Below are 15,574 nucleotides of genomic sequence, written 5' to 3'. Positions count from 1 at the left end.
GATAAACAAAAAATCCGAATTTAAGAAAAGTGAATAAAAAAGTATTCACCTAAGATGCATGTAAGATTTATTGAGGTCAATTTTTTTTGATAATTTAAGAAAAGACCCTTAGAATTGAGTAAAGGTTTTACTTTGTTAGAAAAAAGCGATACATTCCAAGTAGGTAAATTGATAAGAGAGAAATGTAAAAAAAAAACTAGGACATGTTCACAAAAGCGAGACGATTGACAACTCAACCCTTGTTGCTTTTTCATAGTTGATCAGCGAAATAAATGTAAAATAGACGACATGTTCCCTATGGTTAGAATATTTATTTTTTTTATAGCTGAAGTATGCTGACTGCTTACATTCATATCGTAATAGTTCCATATGTTAGAAAATTTATAAAAAATAAAAGAAACGTTGGAAAAGCTACACAATCACTTAAAATTTAAGGTTTCCGATTCATCGCATTTGCCGAAATTAAAATGCCTAAATAAAGATAGTTCATGAACTTATCCCTGATGGGTTAGAATTATCTTCAACTGTAGATTTTGCTGGCTGACAAGTGGCCGTTTTTGGAGGTTAATTTTCTTGCCATATTTTTTTTTGTCCTTCTCCGTCATTTTTAATTATTTTGTGTAATTTTTAATCATTTCTTTGTTTCTTTGTTTTTTTTTCAATTTTATGAAATTTTCATCATTTTTGTCATTTTTGTTTTTATTGTATTTTATCAACATTTAAGAACGTTAAAACGTGTTTATGGTGTTAGTCTAAATTATTTCAGCCAAAATCGATCCGATTCAACATTCAAATTTTGATAGCAGGCTCAGAATTCTGATTTTGAATTGATATTCCAGGCTCAGATTCAGCTTGTAAATGAGTATTAAAGTCATGATAAAAATATCTTTGAAATGAAAAGTTAATCACCGTAAATTTTTTTTATGAAATTATTTTATCGGCTATATCGGTGAAATTTTATATTCAACAAAAAGATGAAATGTGACGAAAAGTTTTCAAATTAAAAATTACCCTTCCGCTCATTTTCAGTATCTTTCACCTAATTCTAATCTTCTATCCGTCTTTAATCTTTCAATTCTTAAATATTCTTTCTCAAAGAATATAAAATTTCACCGATATAGCCGATAAAATAATTTGATAAAAATATCAAGATGTCTGTTCCATTGACAAATTGGAATCGCAAAAGATCTCATACTTAAAATTTCGATTGTTACTTAAATTTCAAAGTTTCAGCTGAAAATCGTCAATATACAGTAGAACTTGAGATCATTTTGCAAGTTTTGTGTTATAAAAAGTCATAAATATGGATCGAGTTTACAAGAATAAACTGCAAAATTTCGATCTCTTACCTCAACTTTCGGATACTTGATTTATTTTCTTCGATTCGAAATTGCTCAAGAGTTTGGTAGATTTGATTTGAGCGAAGAATAAGTTTTTTTTAATTGAAGGCTTTCTTCAAACTATTTTTAAATGAATCTTCCAGACTCTTGAGAAAATGCAAAGATTTCATACATCGATAAAAGTAATTTCCCTTCTTTTATTTATTAAGGGTTCATTAAAAATTTAGCTAACCAATTCAAAGATTTGAGGACGTACATATCTTCAAAAGTTACGATTTAAAACGATGAACTACTGATTTAAAAATATCTAAAAATGAGTAATCAAAAAGTACAAAATGTTTTTTAAAGTTTTGAGTCTTTTCATGAACTGGTTCAGCAAAAATGTCATAGAAAAAAATCAGTGACCTAACCCCTCTCATGATGCGGCTCTTCCTACGGCCCTGACATGAACTCATAAAAACATCGATGATCGTTTATTTTAGCAGGTATAGTAAGCAATCCAAGCTTATTCGGCCTTGCTCGAATGAAAATTTCGAGATAACTCCGGTCTAGCTCGGATGTGCGAATATTATGAAAAATTTCGCAGATTTTGTCCGGTTTTATGTGCATAATTTGAAAAATATAAAAAAAAATCGAATTCAGTTTTGTTAAGTTGTGGTTTATGTCGTGAGACGGAATACTGATAAATAAGTTTTGATTTTGAGTCCAAAACCAATTTTTAGAGAGAGTTTCATCAAAACAAACATCAATAAATGATTTTTGAATCAATAAATGAATCAATAAATGATTTTTGAATATGATTTGAACGTTACAGCAGTGTTCAGCAGCTGATGCGCTTATATGACTTAAACTAAGTTCTTGTCTCAGTGTGGGGTGGATAAAATTTCATGTTTCAGATGAATACTAGTTCGCTTCTTAACCAAACACCCCGCAGTATGGCTTCTAACATATGCCATTTTATTTTGTACGTATCGCTGTTATCAAACAACGAATAATTGTAAAATTTGAACCAAAATCCCAAAACAAATCGATGCCGCAGGCTGAATGACCGTAATAATAATTATCTAATGTGAAATTTTCTCAAGAGTTCAAATCTGTGATCAAATTTGACCGGAGAAATCTGAGTGATGTGTTATTCATCCTTTATTACCTTGTAAAAACAATCATAGCTTTGTGAAAACGCCTTTGAGCAAAAAAAATAATAATTAAAACTGTTTCTGGGAAATATTCTTATGTGAAGTGAAAGTTTCATGAAGATTTATGAAGTATTACATGAGTTAAAGGCCTTTTAAATGAATCCTATTCCATCAAAACTGCTAATTTGATCCATTAATTTTTTGAAAAGTGAAATTCTTACACAAAAGTGAATACCTTTGGCAAACATTAGTGGATCGATCTAAAATTTTGAGCGTTTTTGTATGAGTTCTTAAACTGCAATTTGATATTCATTTTGTTAAAATCGATCAACATCCAAGTGAGATATACAGCCATTATTTTATAACATCACAAAAACTTCATAGGGGTAAAACATTTTTTTTTTACTTTTATCGTCTAGGTTTATTCACATTGTAAGTAAAATTTATAACTATTTACATTTCGATCTGTTCTAGTTGTTTCTGCTAGGTAACACAATAACAAGGAAAACTTTTTAATAAGCAAATCTTTAGTGTTTCTAGGAAAGTTTCGAAAGCTAGGAAAGATCCAATCCATTTGGTGCAGGCTAAGGGTTCTCCTGTCGATGGCCAAGAATAGTCGTCTTTGGTAGTTCCATATTAGTTTCGTGTTACCGCATTCGAACAGATGGCATATTTAACAAACCGCTTCTTAGGATCTTCTTATCTCATTTCAAATGATTTTAATTATTTAAAATCCTTCAGTTCGTTTTATGAAATTACGGCTTAAAATCTCATGTTGTCAAACATATAAAAAAATAGCTTATTTCTGGGTAATTAAGGTAAAATAACTCCTCACTGAGATCGCTCCGGCCAAATCCAAGGGCAGATTTTATTTTGTGAGAAAATTTCCCGTACGATAAGTACAGGGTCCGGCAATTGAGGGGTTACATTGGAACTTACAAATAATTTGATCAACACAAAAACTTTTTCTTTCAAATTTAATACGATTTACATCAAAACAGATCATATTTTCGAAATCAATTGGCGCCTTTCGATTTTTTTGTCCTTGAGCTTAACCACTGGCTGCAGAAGCTCAAGGCACATATTCTAAAAAGCCCGCAGGTTGTTTTTGTGGTATTTTATCCCAGAATTTAACTAGATGGCGCTTCAGAACATCCAACCCGTCATGTTTTGTAGAGTAGACGTCGGGCTTCTGTATACCCTAGACAGCCAAGTCCATAGGGCTGAGGTCCGGCGAACTCCCCGACCACTCCGTACTCGAAATTAACCCTCGAAAAAAAATTTGCACACAAAAATTGAGACCTCTTTTCTTCGTAAGCCAGTGCGAAGTTCTGCTGAAAAACCACCAACCAAAACCAAAATTAGGACGTGTCCACAGTTCGAGGACATGCCGTAGAACTATTATCAATACGTAAATTGATTGATCTACACCTCTTCGAGTGTTCGGTTGATCTTCACCAGGAAAGTACGGGCGATTCCGACCCAGACCTTTAATAAGACAGATTTCTGTCGTCTTGTGGCCTTTAATACGTTTGCCTAGGTTCGTGATCTTTCTGGCAACCAGAATCTGTAGTTCTGTGTTTTTCACGAACCGCTGTACAGCGAAGAATTTATCGGCAGAAAACACGCTATTCTCCAAATTTTTAATGCGCGGACTGCGTAAGCTGCGCCTTCGCCCTCTCTATTCACTCTTGCTTCTGTTCAAACGAGAGGTCTTGAAATCTTAGGATCTTGTAAGGCTGGGACTAAAGATCATCTTCCAAGATCCGACGGCGATTTTGATCCGATGTATTAAAATCTATCGCCAATTTAGTGTTACTACGCCAAAAATTCTCTCAGGGGGAATCTTGACGATCTTCACCATGGTAGGTGTCGCCACTGTAGCTTGACGATCCCCACCATACTACGTGGATACTTCTGATCTCCAGGTTCCTTCCAAGTGCGAGCCAAAATAAAAAACATACATACACTCATTGTACAACTCACGAAATATGTCTTTCTACCGTTTCACAGCCTGGAACTAGGCAATCAAAGCACTACGTTAAGGTTCAAGGACTATTTTTACCAAAAAAACACTTGATTACAAAAATATCCTCTGACATCTTAGACATCATGTTAACAAGGTGACAAGGTGACATCTAACTCGGTTTTGTATATTTCGTAATAATCACTCCTAAAGTTTTGTAGCAGTTCAATTTCCGGACCCTGTATTATTTTTGGTCCTTAAATTTGCGGCTTCGATTTATTTAGGATGTTGACGCCCATTTTCCGATTGTACAACGTATTGTTATGTTTATCTACTAGATAAGCTGATTTGGAAGCTCCTGGGTTGTATTTGCTTTATGGATATTTAGTTAAAATATTTTCCCAGACTTTGTTTGATACCAAGTTGTTCGACCGTTAAATAAATGCATGCATATTTGCTTTGACCATAACTGTGTTATCTTACAAGTTAATCCAGATCGGTTGGGCTCATTTGAATCTGAATAATTCGGTTGCAAAAGTGGTAGAACGGTCCATTCTTGTGCTAGACTCGTCCAACAGACTAAAAGCAGGCCTTCATGTTGACAAGTTTAAAAAATTGTCACACAAAGTTAATATCCTATTTTGGATTGATTTGGAATTGTGTGTTGTGTGCGTGTGTATGTAAACCGGAAATAGAAAATAGTTTCTCGTTTCCATTCCCATTTCCATCTCATTCGACGGCCAACGCAGTGCCTTTTCAATTGTGATCGGGCGTGGCAAAAGACTATGACTTTATTTGCTAATTGACTCAGTTGGTGCATTGGTTAAGTTATCAGACTGGCAAGTCGAAACAAGAATGTTGCGTTGGGTTCGATTCTCACTTGTTTTTTTTTTATGTTCTGATAAATTGTCCAATAGAATGTAAATTCGATTTTTTTTTCTTGTTTCGCTTAAATGTAGTGGTCATGCATCATTGGCTTGCGAGTCTTTATTCCAAAAGTGCTTTTCCAATCACATCATCTTTGGTACATTTCAAAATTTCAGCACATTTGCATTTACATGCATGCATGCATGCTTTTAAAAGTTATTCACAAAACCAAGCGTTGCATTTTTTTTCGAGTACCTTAATCCGGGGTAAGATTGATCACTTTTTCCAATATTTTTATTATTTATTATTTATTTTTTTCTATTATTTTCTACATATAAAATACCAGACCCCAACGTTTTTCTTTTTTTGTTTTTTTTTACTTTGGGGAGATTTTAAAGTTAAAAAATGGCGGATTTTTTCATGAAAAATCGTAGTTTTTACTTCAAACAGTCACAAAAATTTCATAAAAATTTTTTTAAGTTAAATAAAAACGTTGGGGTCCAGAAAAACATCTATTTAAAATATTTTGCTCTGATTTTTTGACTTCAGATGATTCTGTGCTGAGATACAGTGTCCACCGCAAATCCTGTTTTCTAAAAGGCATCCTCGAAAGTGCTCCGTCACCGGTTCATTTTTCAATATTTTTTTACGAAAAAATTACTAAATGTTCTTTTAACAATGCTTTGTATAATGCAAAAAATTTGAACACATTTGTTTGAACGATAGCTCTAGAAAAAAATCGTGAAAATGGTGTTTTTTTTACCCGTGTTTTTTTTTTCTTATGAAAATTTTGGATGGATCAAAAGTTTTTTAAACGTATATCATGTTGCAAATAGTCGAAGTTTCTGTAAAATATGATTGTCATAATGATGTGAACATGATTCAGTGTTTTCAACCAATTTTAAATCGATAATTTGCTGTAATCTTATTGTCTTCTCGAGGCCCTCTAAGCTCTTCACTTCTCAAAATTAGGACTTAATTCCACTTGAAAGGTCTCATACTCTTTAACAATGAAGAGAAATGTTATACCCAAAGTAAAAGCCAAAAAAACATTACTGAATAAATGATGGAAAGAACAGATAATGTGTCAAATCTCTTCTTTTAGTGGGTTTTCCAACGTAATAAATTTTAACTACGAAAATAATACCCGACGTTATACACGTCCCGACATTTAACGTTCTTTTGAACGAAATAAAAGGATCTATAGGATTTATTTTTGACGAAACATCAATAAGTCACACAAACGCAACCAATTTGCAAATCATAGCTTGTGGGGAATCGTGGGCCACATTTTTTGGGTATCTTGGGCCACCTATATTTTTATGTTTTTATACACCTTCAGAACTTAAAATACGTTTTTTTTCTATCTGCAAAGTTTTCTTATGCTAAATAAAAACTTGTGAATAATATTTTATCCATTTTTTCCAATGCGATAGAGACGAACATAAATCCTATATAAGGAATTTTGCCGAAACGTTCGCGAGCCAGAAATTAGGAACTATTCGATCATATACTACTCTTCCTTTTATTTTCTCATCTGAAATTGCTTTAAAATGACGAAATGAATTATAAAATTTCAGTTTTGGGTCAACTCATGAACTTTGCACGGTATTCAGTCAATTTGAAATTGGTGGTCTACGTTTCCCACAGTTTTTCGAAATAAGAAAAAAAAACTTTTCTTAAAACAGTCAAAACTCGGGAAATTTATGTGTATAAAAAATAAGGAAAAATGCCTAACGATACCTTAAAAATGTAGAAAACCTTTCTCCATTATTTTTTTTCTTTTTATCTTTTATAATAAAGAAGTTATGAAGCAAAGAAAGTGGCCCATGATACCCCACTCTCCCCTACTTTTTATGGAAGGACCGAGATTTTGCATAGAAAACTGAAGCTCATTCCACTGTGCCTTGGCAAATATTTCATATCCCACTTAACTTATTCGATTAACACTTGTGTTCACTGAACGACGCTCAACATTGTTTGGATATCTCGGATTAATTTTTTTTGAAAAAAAAACAGAAATAATATGTCTTTCACCTATTAGGGTAACGGACTTATTTTGGACCAGAGGACCTATTTTGGACCACCTTGTCTAGCCCTTTTGTAAAGCAACTAGTAATGACAAAAAAATAGTGCATTACATGCAGAGCTGCAAATTATTAGTGTCAGACAGCCAATATCAGCCGACTTTGATACTGCTTAGCATGTCTATGTCATGCGATACTGATTTTTGGTCAGCGACATAAGTTTACTATGTCATGACCAAGTTGAATGAACGACATCATGCTTGCTGTGATTTTTTTCTTCTAACAGCCAACAACTACATTTTTTCAACTGTTGCGCAACTTCGAACTTAAAATCCATCCCAACTCCATGAGAAAATGAAAAAGAAAGTCGATCGTATGTGTGAGTCGAGTGGAATGCAAAAATGTCATTCAATATTGACATTGCTGCCTGACTGACATTGCAGCTTGGTCATTCAATTGATAGACGACTTTGATATTCTTTCGATAACATTGACTACTAGACGTTGGTCAGATGGAACGATATTGACTGAAATTTATCAGCCTTGATTACATGAGGTGCCCGGGCTTCAACAATATTTGCTAAAATATTCATGATTTTTTTTATAAGAGAGCTAGATAAGGTGGTCCAAAATTGGCCCTCTGGTCCAAAATAAGTCCCTTACTCTACTTCTACACATAAAAACAGAATACAGTAGTTTTTCGATTTTATCACGCTCAAAAAAAATTTCACCGTGAATATGGCGAAACCGTGAATTTGTCGAAACTAAAATTTAAAGTGGAAAAATATATTTTTATCGTCTTAAATGATTGATTATAACGCATAATGTAGCGCATACACTTTGGATCAATAAATTTTGATCATAAGATGATTACTAACACTGATTACTACACAAATTATTAATTGTAGTTCAAATTACTCTTCTCCATAGCAATTTTAAGATTTATTCTTGACGAAAAAACATTTTCTCAGCCAATTAAAGTATATTATTTAGTTTTTATGGAAATTCAACAGTCGTTGTTTCTTACGTCAATTTAAAAGAAAAATCCAAAGAAAACTGTATCAAAAATTATCTTCTGCCAATTAATCATTTTAATTCTAATTAATCTAATTAATTTTAATTAATCATTTTCATTCTCACTTCACATTAATCTTTGATAAACTGAAAAAGTTACCTTATTGACAAATATTTTGAAATTTGCACAACTTAGACTCTTAAAGTGTGTTTCTCGAAATTTGCTTTATGGTCAGATAATTGTTTCTGTTTCATACTTTGCAGAAAAAAAAATCAAAGTCCCATTTATATATTTTATGGCAAAGCTATAAGAATTTCATCTGCATAAAAAAATCAGTTCAGACAACACTAAATGCTGCCGAATCAGACTTGTACATGGAACCCTCTCAAGTAAACGAATATTTAAAAAATCAGAAATCTCTTTCCAAGAACGCTTACAGTCACCCACATTTTTATATGATTAAAAAACCAACAAAGTATACTATTTTAGAGCTGCTAAGCATGCACAAATAACAACACTAACAATAGCGTGACATCGAAATACTTATTTCGATTCGACTTTTTCATATTATTAATGCTTGTATACCATAACATAAACCTTGAAAAATACCATGAACAAAGACGCTCTACGCTTTTGAATGAAAACTAAGGTCCTCTAAATGGTTTCTGAATGATTTATGAAAAAGCGTGATAAAATCGAAACAATAACCGTGATAAAATCGAGCGTGAATTTGGCGAGTAGTGAAAAAATCGAATAGTGATAAAATCGAGAAACTACTGTACATATGTTTTCACCCAAAGTCTTTCAAGACCGTAATATAATTCAAGCTGTGATAAACAAGTGGTGGAAAAGAATCTCTCAATAGAATTGTAATAAACCTTTATTAATCTTCAATAACAAGATCATAACTAGCCCCACAGATATAGATGTTGCGCTCAGAAAAGTTTCATCCCTTTCAATCTCTCAGGTGGTTTGTGAATTGAGCCTGGTCAATTCAACCACAATATTTTTTTTCGTTCGAGCTTTGTTTCCTCGAACCCTTCTTTATTTTTCCAACTTCAAAGAGTCATAACGAAACTGATGATAGCCGGCAATTTGGCTTGAATTTATTCGCACTGTTTTCTGCGCCCCTTGTAAGTCTCTCATTCGTTTTTATTATCACTTCTGTTGCTAAAATATACCTTACTTCAAGTTTCTCCCCGATTAGCACCCCTGTCTCGGTCTCCGGAATGACATCTCAAATCAACCCACTTAATTACCGGGCCATGCCGTCTGCCTGCCAGTCTGCCGCTTAAAATTCAGCACAAATAAAGGCGTGTTCGTATATTCAGTTATGTATCCCCCAATTGCAAATCTTTGCGCCTTACTTACACTTTCGGCGACAAAAGAGAGGCTCGCCGTTGTTGTTTGTTCCACTGGTCTTGTCGTTGGCACGCGTCTCTATTTTTCCGCCTTTCCTCCCGATTCCGGCGCTAGCTATCCTCTGGCTGGACGCTTGATTAATTCACTTGATTGCACTTTCGAAAAACGGTTCTCCACCCCCTTCTTCTTCTTTTTCTGTCGCTTCTCGGGGTAGACGGACACACTTCTTGTCACACTTTATCGTATTAGCACCGGATGCCTTCGTTCCAAGCTTCCCTCAACTAAAGAGATCGGACCGAGCGATTAAGCACTTTTGCACATGAAACTCAATTGCAACAGACCCACGAGCGTGTAGCCACTTTATTACCTAGACACTTCTTTACAATGAATGTGCCACGCTCCGCTCGATTGACACCACCGAGCGATTCTTCTTCAGGAATCGAGAATCAAAGGTATCACTACTTGTCGCCACACTTCCGGAGGTTTGCTGCTTCCGCTGATGATGCTGGTTGCTTGCTAACAATGCACACACGAAATCCTGGTAAGGGATTCGATGGGTATGTAACTTGATCGGTGTTATTTTTTTGTTTATTGGGCGATCGCTTTTTATCTGAAAATAAAAGAAAAATATATTGTTAAATTGACCCGATTTATAAGTAGGTACATTATTACATAGTACATTATAAAGCTTTACATGTTATACAGTTCTTCTTTTAATTTTATTAGCTTGAATTCCGAATTTAGAATTTACAACTCCAATTCAGAATTCGCATTAACCCTCATCCGCATCAGATTTCGTTACCCTAATCAGCGCTAGGAGTGTCAATTTGACACTACCAGCCCAAATTGTTATAACTTTTGGCGTGTTCAACAGATCTACACAAAACTTATATCAATAAAAATCTTGTAATGTCAGTGAAATATGTTTAGAACATTAGGCTGGAACAAATATCAATTTCTTCTTTTGTCACCCCCCCTTCGAAATTTCCAAAAACCCGAAGGGGGAAATAAATTAAGTTTGAAGTTATTTATATAAATTCCAATAAAAAATTCCAATATCTGAAAGATTACAAGACTAAAAACAAATTTAAGAAGATGGGAGTTATTGAATTGGGAGTGACGAAAGAAGGATTTGAAATTTGTTCCGGCCTTATTTCAAAGAAAAAAAATTGAAAAAGAAAAGATTTTCAATATTTCGTTGGAAAAAAATCATTCATTTTTTTAAAGAAAAAATTACTATCCCATTGCACTGGAATAATTTTACAGATAAAAATTTTTAAATATGGACTACAAATCTTCAAAAAAAAAAACATAACAAAACGTATGGGGACCAAATATTTTAATTTTGACTGAAAATTACTCAGAAATATATCTTGAATGGAAATATCATCCCATGCCAAATTTGGTTCCATTTGCTTGTTTATTACTCGAGTAATGCAGTAACTTGAAAGGGATCTTCCCAATGGATCTCGTACTCAAATACTCTCACATACCAAATTTGCTTCCATTTACTCGATTAGTTCTCCAGTTAATTGTAAAAGATCAATCAACTTCCGCCCTTCCTTTTTTATCCACCCCTTTTGAGGATTGTGCGAAACCAAATATTCATAGCAACATTTCTCGTACCCAAATACCCTTCCATGCTGAATTTTGCTTCATTTGCTGAAATAGTTCTCGAGTTATGTGAAAATTGTAAGAGAGCCCCTCTCCTGATAAATTATGTTATCATGCTTTATTAGCTATATTTGGCACCTATAAGTTTTCCTGAACAAAGGTGGTGCAAAAGAAATTTTTTTCTCCCGATTCACATACACGAATACCGCCGTAATATCAATTTTTGGTTCAAAGAAAGCTTAATGATGCCTCGTTTGGCAGTCTGGCCTCGAAGCAGGATTTGAAAGCAGCATGATGCCAAATTTCAGCAGTGATGGGTACCAGAAAGTGTTATCATTATGCCATCATAACTCGTTTTTAAACGTTGGCTAAACAAGACATCATTAAGATTTCAGTGAGACTTCCTTTGACCAGGAGTGTGTTCCAGCCAGACCCTAAAACAGTAAAATAGCTCTTTTTCAATGTAAACATCATTTTTGTTGGTTTGGACCATGTAGATCAAAAGAATACTGCAGTTTTCTACGTTTTTTTGGTTTGGGTCTAGAAACGATCTGAGATCTGACCAATTTCAGTCTGAAAACTGACCGAATTTGGTCTGAAAATCCGGATCAAATTTCGTCGCGTCGTCAGGAAACTTGTGTCACCAGAGCACTGAGTTGGTCCGAATTTGGTCGGTTTTCTAGTCTGTTTTCGGACCGATTCACGGGTTGAACGAACCAAAATTCGACCAATTTTGGTCCGATTTTTCGATCCGGGATATTGTAGCATACTTGAAAACCGCACGATCCATGCATAAAAGCTTATGTACCCTTATGCACTTAATTCTTACACAAAATTCAAAAAATTAAAGCTTCGAAATGGTAATCAAAAATTGAAAAGTCAGTTTCAGATCTTTGTAAATTCATATATCAATTCTGATTCACAATACAGAATAAAAATAAATATTTTAAATAGTGAATTTTGATTCATCCTGAATTGCAGAATTAAAATATTAGATTCATGAATAAGAGCTCTTTAACTTTTTCTCAAAATTCTGATCTGGAATAAGATTCGATTTTTATACATTTCAGAAATCGTATGGATATTCGGATATAGATTCAAAGCGCAATTTTTGAATTCAGGTTCAGAATTGAAATTCAGAATGCAGATTTGAAATTCATAAAAAGGTTTAACTTGTAAATAAATTTTACAATCAACATAAATTGTTGAGGATCATAAGCTTAACACATTGTAGACCAAATACGAGATATCTCGTTTTTTCGCTTGCCAATAGTGTGCTACACTTCGAAGTTTAACTCAAAAGGATTGAATTTGAGTGCTAAAATTTATTGGACAAAATTGAATACAACATTTGCCGTAATTTAAAAATGATAAATTTTAAAAATTTAGTGCAGGGGTTTCGTCATAGATTTCTTCGCGGTTCACATTGAGGCCCACATTAAGATTGCTTGTCAATTCAATTCCCAGATTTCAATTTTTAAAAAACACAATTCAATTTGAAATCACATATAAAAGGTAGATTTTAAGCTCTTTGTTTTATCTGAAAATCCCAAATTTTAATTTAAAAAATCATCCACATTATGGAATTGATTCTTTATGAACGATATTTGCTTTTCATGAAACATCTTCACCTTTAAATTCTGGACAAAAATCTATATTTTCTAAGTGTAGTGTTTAACATTATTAACACATTATTAACACACAAAAAGTCGGTATTTCATGTTTCAGAAATCAATAAACACAATTCTGCTAATTTAAAAAAGATATTTGAGTAACGGGAAGTTTTGTGTTAAATTTTGTAGAATGAAATTACATTCTTTGATTCATAACGTTTGAATTTGCTTTTCAATGGAGCATACTAACGGCAAGCAAGAAAAAACGAGATACCATCAAGTCACCATTCACCGCCCAGACACCATTTACCGCCCAAAATCACCCTTTTGTGTGTATTTCGAAAAAACTGGAATTTTTTCTCCAAAACTAAGACCTGTGTTCTGTATCGGCATCATTGTTCGACCATTTCACTGAAAAATCATCACTTAATTATGCTAACTATAGCCAGAAATAAAATATTTGGTTTTTCGTTTCCGGTCACATTATTGAATTCGACGCCTGTTAGCGAACTAAGCATAACTGTGCTCCTAGGGAAAAAAGGGGTTTTGTTTACTAAATAGTACCTATTTGTCCTACAATCGACTTGAAACAATAGTTTGATTTTTGTAGAATAAATTTGCATCGGAAAATTTTCGATTTTTTCAATTGTTGTTGTTTTTTGAAGCGTTTAGTGATGGGCGGTAATTGGTGTATAAAAAAAAGTGTGGGTTCCTAATTACCGGTCACGCACAATTTCTTTGTTTTTAACGCATGTATTGTGTCAAAAGTGTAAATTGTAAGAAGCATTTAGTTTGATTACGTTAGAAAATGATGTTTTATCGCTGAAAGTAACCGATTACTTGAGGCTGTTTGCCGGAATTCATCATTTTGTCAGTCAACGCACTTTGTTAAAATTTGTACTAAATTTGCGGGAAAGATTTCACAAAATGTATTCTCTCAAGATCCAAAATATGGTTTTGACAGCTCGTTACATGGACAATATTAAAAAGAAAAGTTTCCGTGTTGTTAGATAGTTTTTCCTTAAGAAAACATTATCGATGCCCGAAAAAGTCGAGTGGGCGGTAATAGGGCCAGTTGAACACCTCAACGTTTAGTTAATTATTTTTAAAAGCGTACATTTTTCGCATTCCACTAAATTTTTTATTTAAAGTTGAGCAGTTTTGAGATGTATTGGAAAAGAAAGCGAATAAAAATCTGCCGTCGTTTTTTTATTACATATGTTTGAAGTTGAAAAACCGCTTAACTGGGCGGTAGATGGTGACATGATGGTATCTCGTATTTAGTCCGCAATGTGTTAATACTGCAGGTTTTTTAAAGTCGAATTTCATGCTTGAATCATTCATTTGGTGTTAGTTTGCATCAAGAAAATTCTATCCGTGAATCTTATGATTTTTATCTCTTACTTTTTTTTTTTGAAAATTTGATTTATTTTCATCAAAGGTTAAAATCTTAGAATTTGCAAAATAGTTTGGAAGATTGGGCTTGTTTGGTTTGATTATAAAATAAGTTTTTTTTAAGAAAAGCAAGGCTCTGCTATAAAAAAGCATATTTTGTGCCCAAATCAAGTTTGATCTACCAGACACTAAAACAAATTCAAGATTTTAACCATCCAAGAAAGCGAATTTAGTTCCCCTTTAAAATTTAAGACCAATTTCATAAAGTTATGATTTATTACGAAAAAGTTTAATGTGAGAGTGCTTAAAAATTAATCATATATCTAGTTACAAACATTGATTGTTTTAGTTTTTTTGTATTCGTGAATTGTTGGGCAAAAAATCATACGATAAAATCACTCACCAAAATCCCCCCCCCCCCCCCCCCATGAGTCGGTTCTTCCTACGGCCCTGTTACATACTGTCACCAAATGAACAAAATATTTTGGGCGGGATCGAAAAAAGCCCTTGAAAATCCTAGACCTCAAAACAGCTAGAAAACTACTATTTAACCTAAGTTCATATGGTAAGTCGATTAAGGAGCCCTAGAGGATCTAACGATGAGCTAAAATTTGAATAATAGTGAAGATAATTGATTCTTTGAAGTTAAGGAAACGAACTCTTTAGCGGGCATCTAGAGAATCTGATTGCCAAAACCCGAGCAAGGAAGCTATAAGACCTATTCCTCACAGAGTAAAACGACTGTATTTTGATCGATAATGCAAATACGTTAAAACGGACTTCTGTGAAAACCGGATCAGATATTTTACCTTGATATTTAACCGTAATTACGCATAAGTGGAATACTCTAGGTAGGTTCAAATTTGTTTTCGCGGAAAAACTTGCCCGCAAGTTGATAATTTGGCAGGCTATCTGTAGCTGTTGGAAGAAGACAAAAGTTTTCTTCACTGAAGCAACCATAAATGGACAAGTTTTCAAGGAGAAGTGTCTTCAGGACATAGTTTTTTTCTGGGTTTAGCCTCTTATCCAGTCACAAAAGGCTTCGTGAAGTGATGGGAAGTATCAGAGCAACACGAAATATCAAAGAAAGAAACATCATAAGCCGTAAATATAATGAATTTTTAGAAAGATACAGCGGCTCACTGACGGGACTTGAACACGCAATTTCCGCTTCAGTACAACGGCGCATTAGCCAATTACACCACGGTGAACATGGTAAAATAGGCTCCAGCATGGCTAC

The 15,574-nt window shown here is 33.8% G+C and overlaps 1 protein-coding gene across 4 annotated transcripts in view; it reads right to left on the bottom strand.

The window, feature by feature from the left end:
* The window catches only part of LOC129747490 (coronin-7), a 57,755-nt gene that overhangs the window by 27,762 nt on the left and 14,419 nt on the right, over positions 1-15,574 (bottom strand). For 3 of the 4 annotated variants that reach the window (XM_055741740.1, XM_055741756.1, XM_055741764.1), the window contains exon 2: positions 9,722-10,322. The gene's annotated coding sequence lies outside the window, so the exon portion shown is untranslated. Of the gene's footprint in view, positions 1-9,717; positions 10,323-15,574 lie in introns of all 4 variants that reach the window. The other variant, XM_055741749.1, reaches the window with a different exon arrangement.

The sequence above is a fragment of the Uranotaenia lowii genome, chromosome 1, assembly GCF_029784155.1.
Source record: "Uranotaenia lowii strain MFRU-FL chromosome 1, ASM2978415v1, whole genome shotgun sequence".
Classification (NCBI taxonomy): Eukaryota; Metazoa; Arthropoda; class Insecta; order Diptera; family Culicidae; genus Uranotaenia; species Uranotaenia lowii.
Note: the sequence above shows the minus strand (reverse complement) of the source record. Positions and strands in the feature narration are given on the sequence as shown.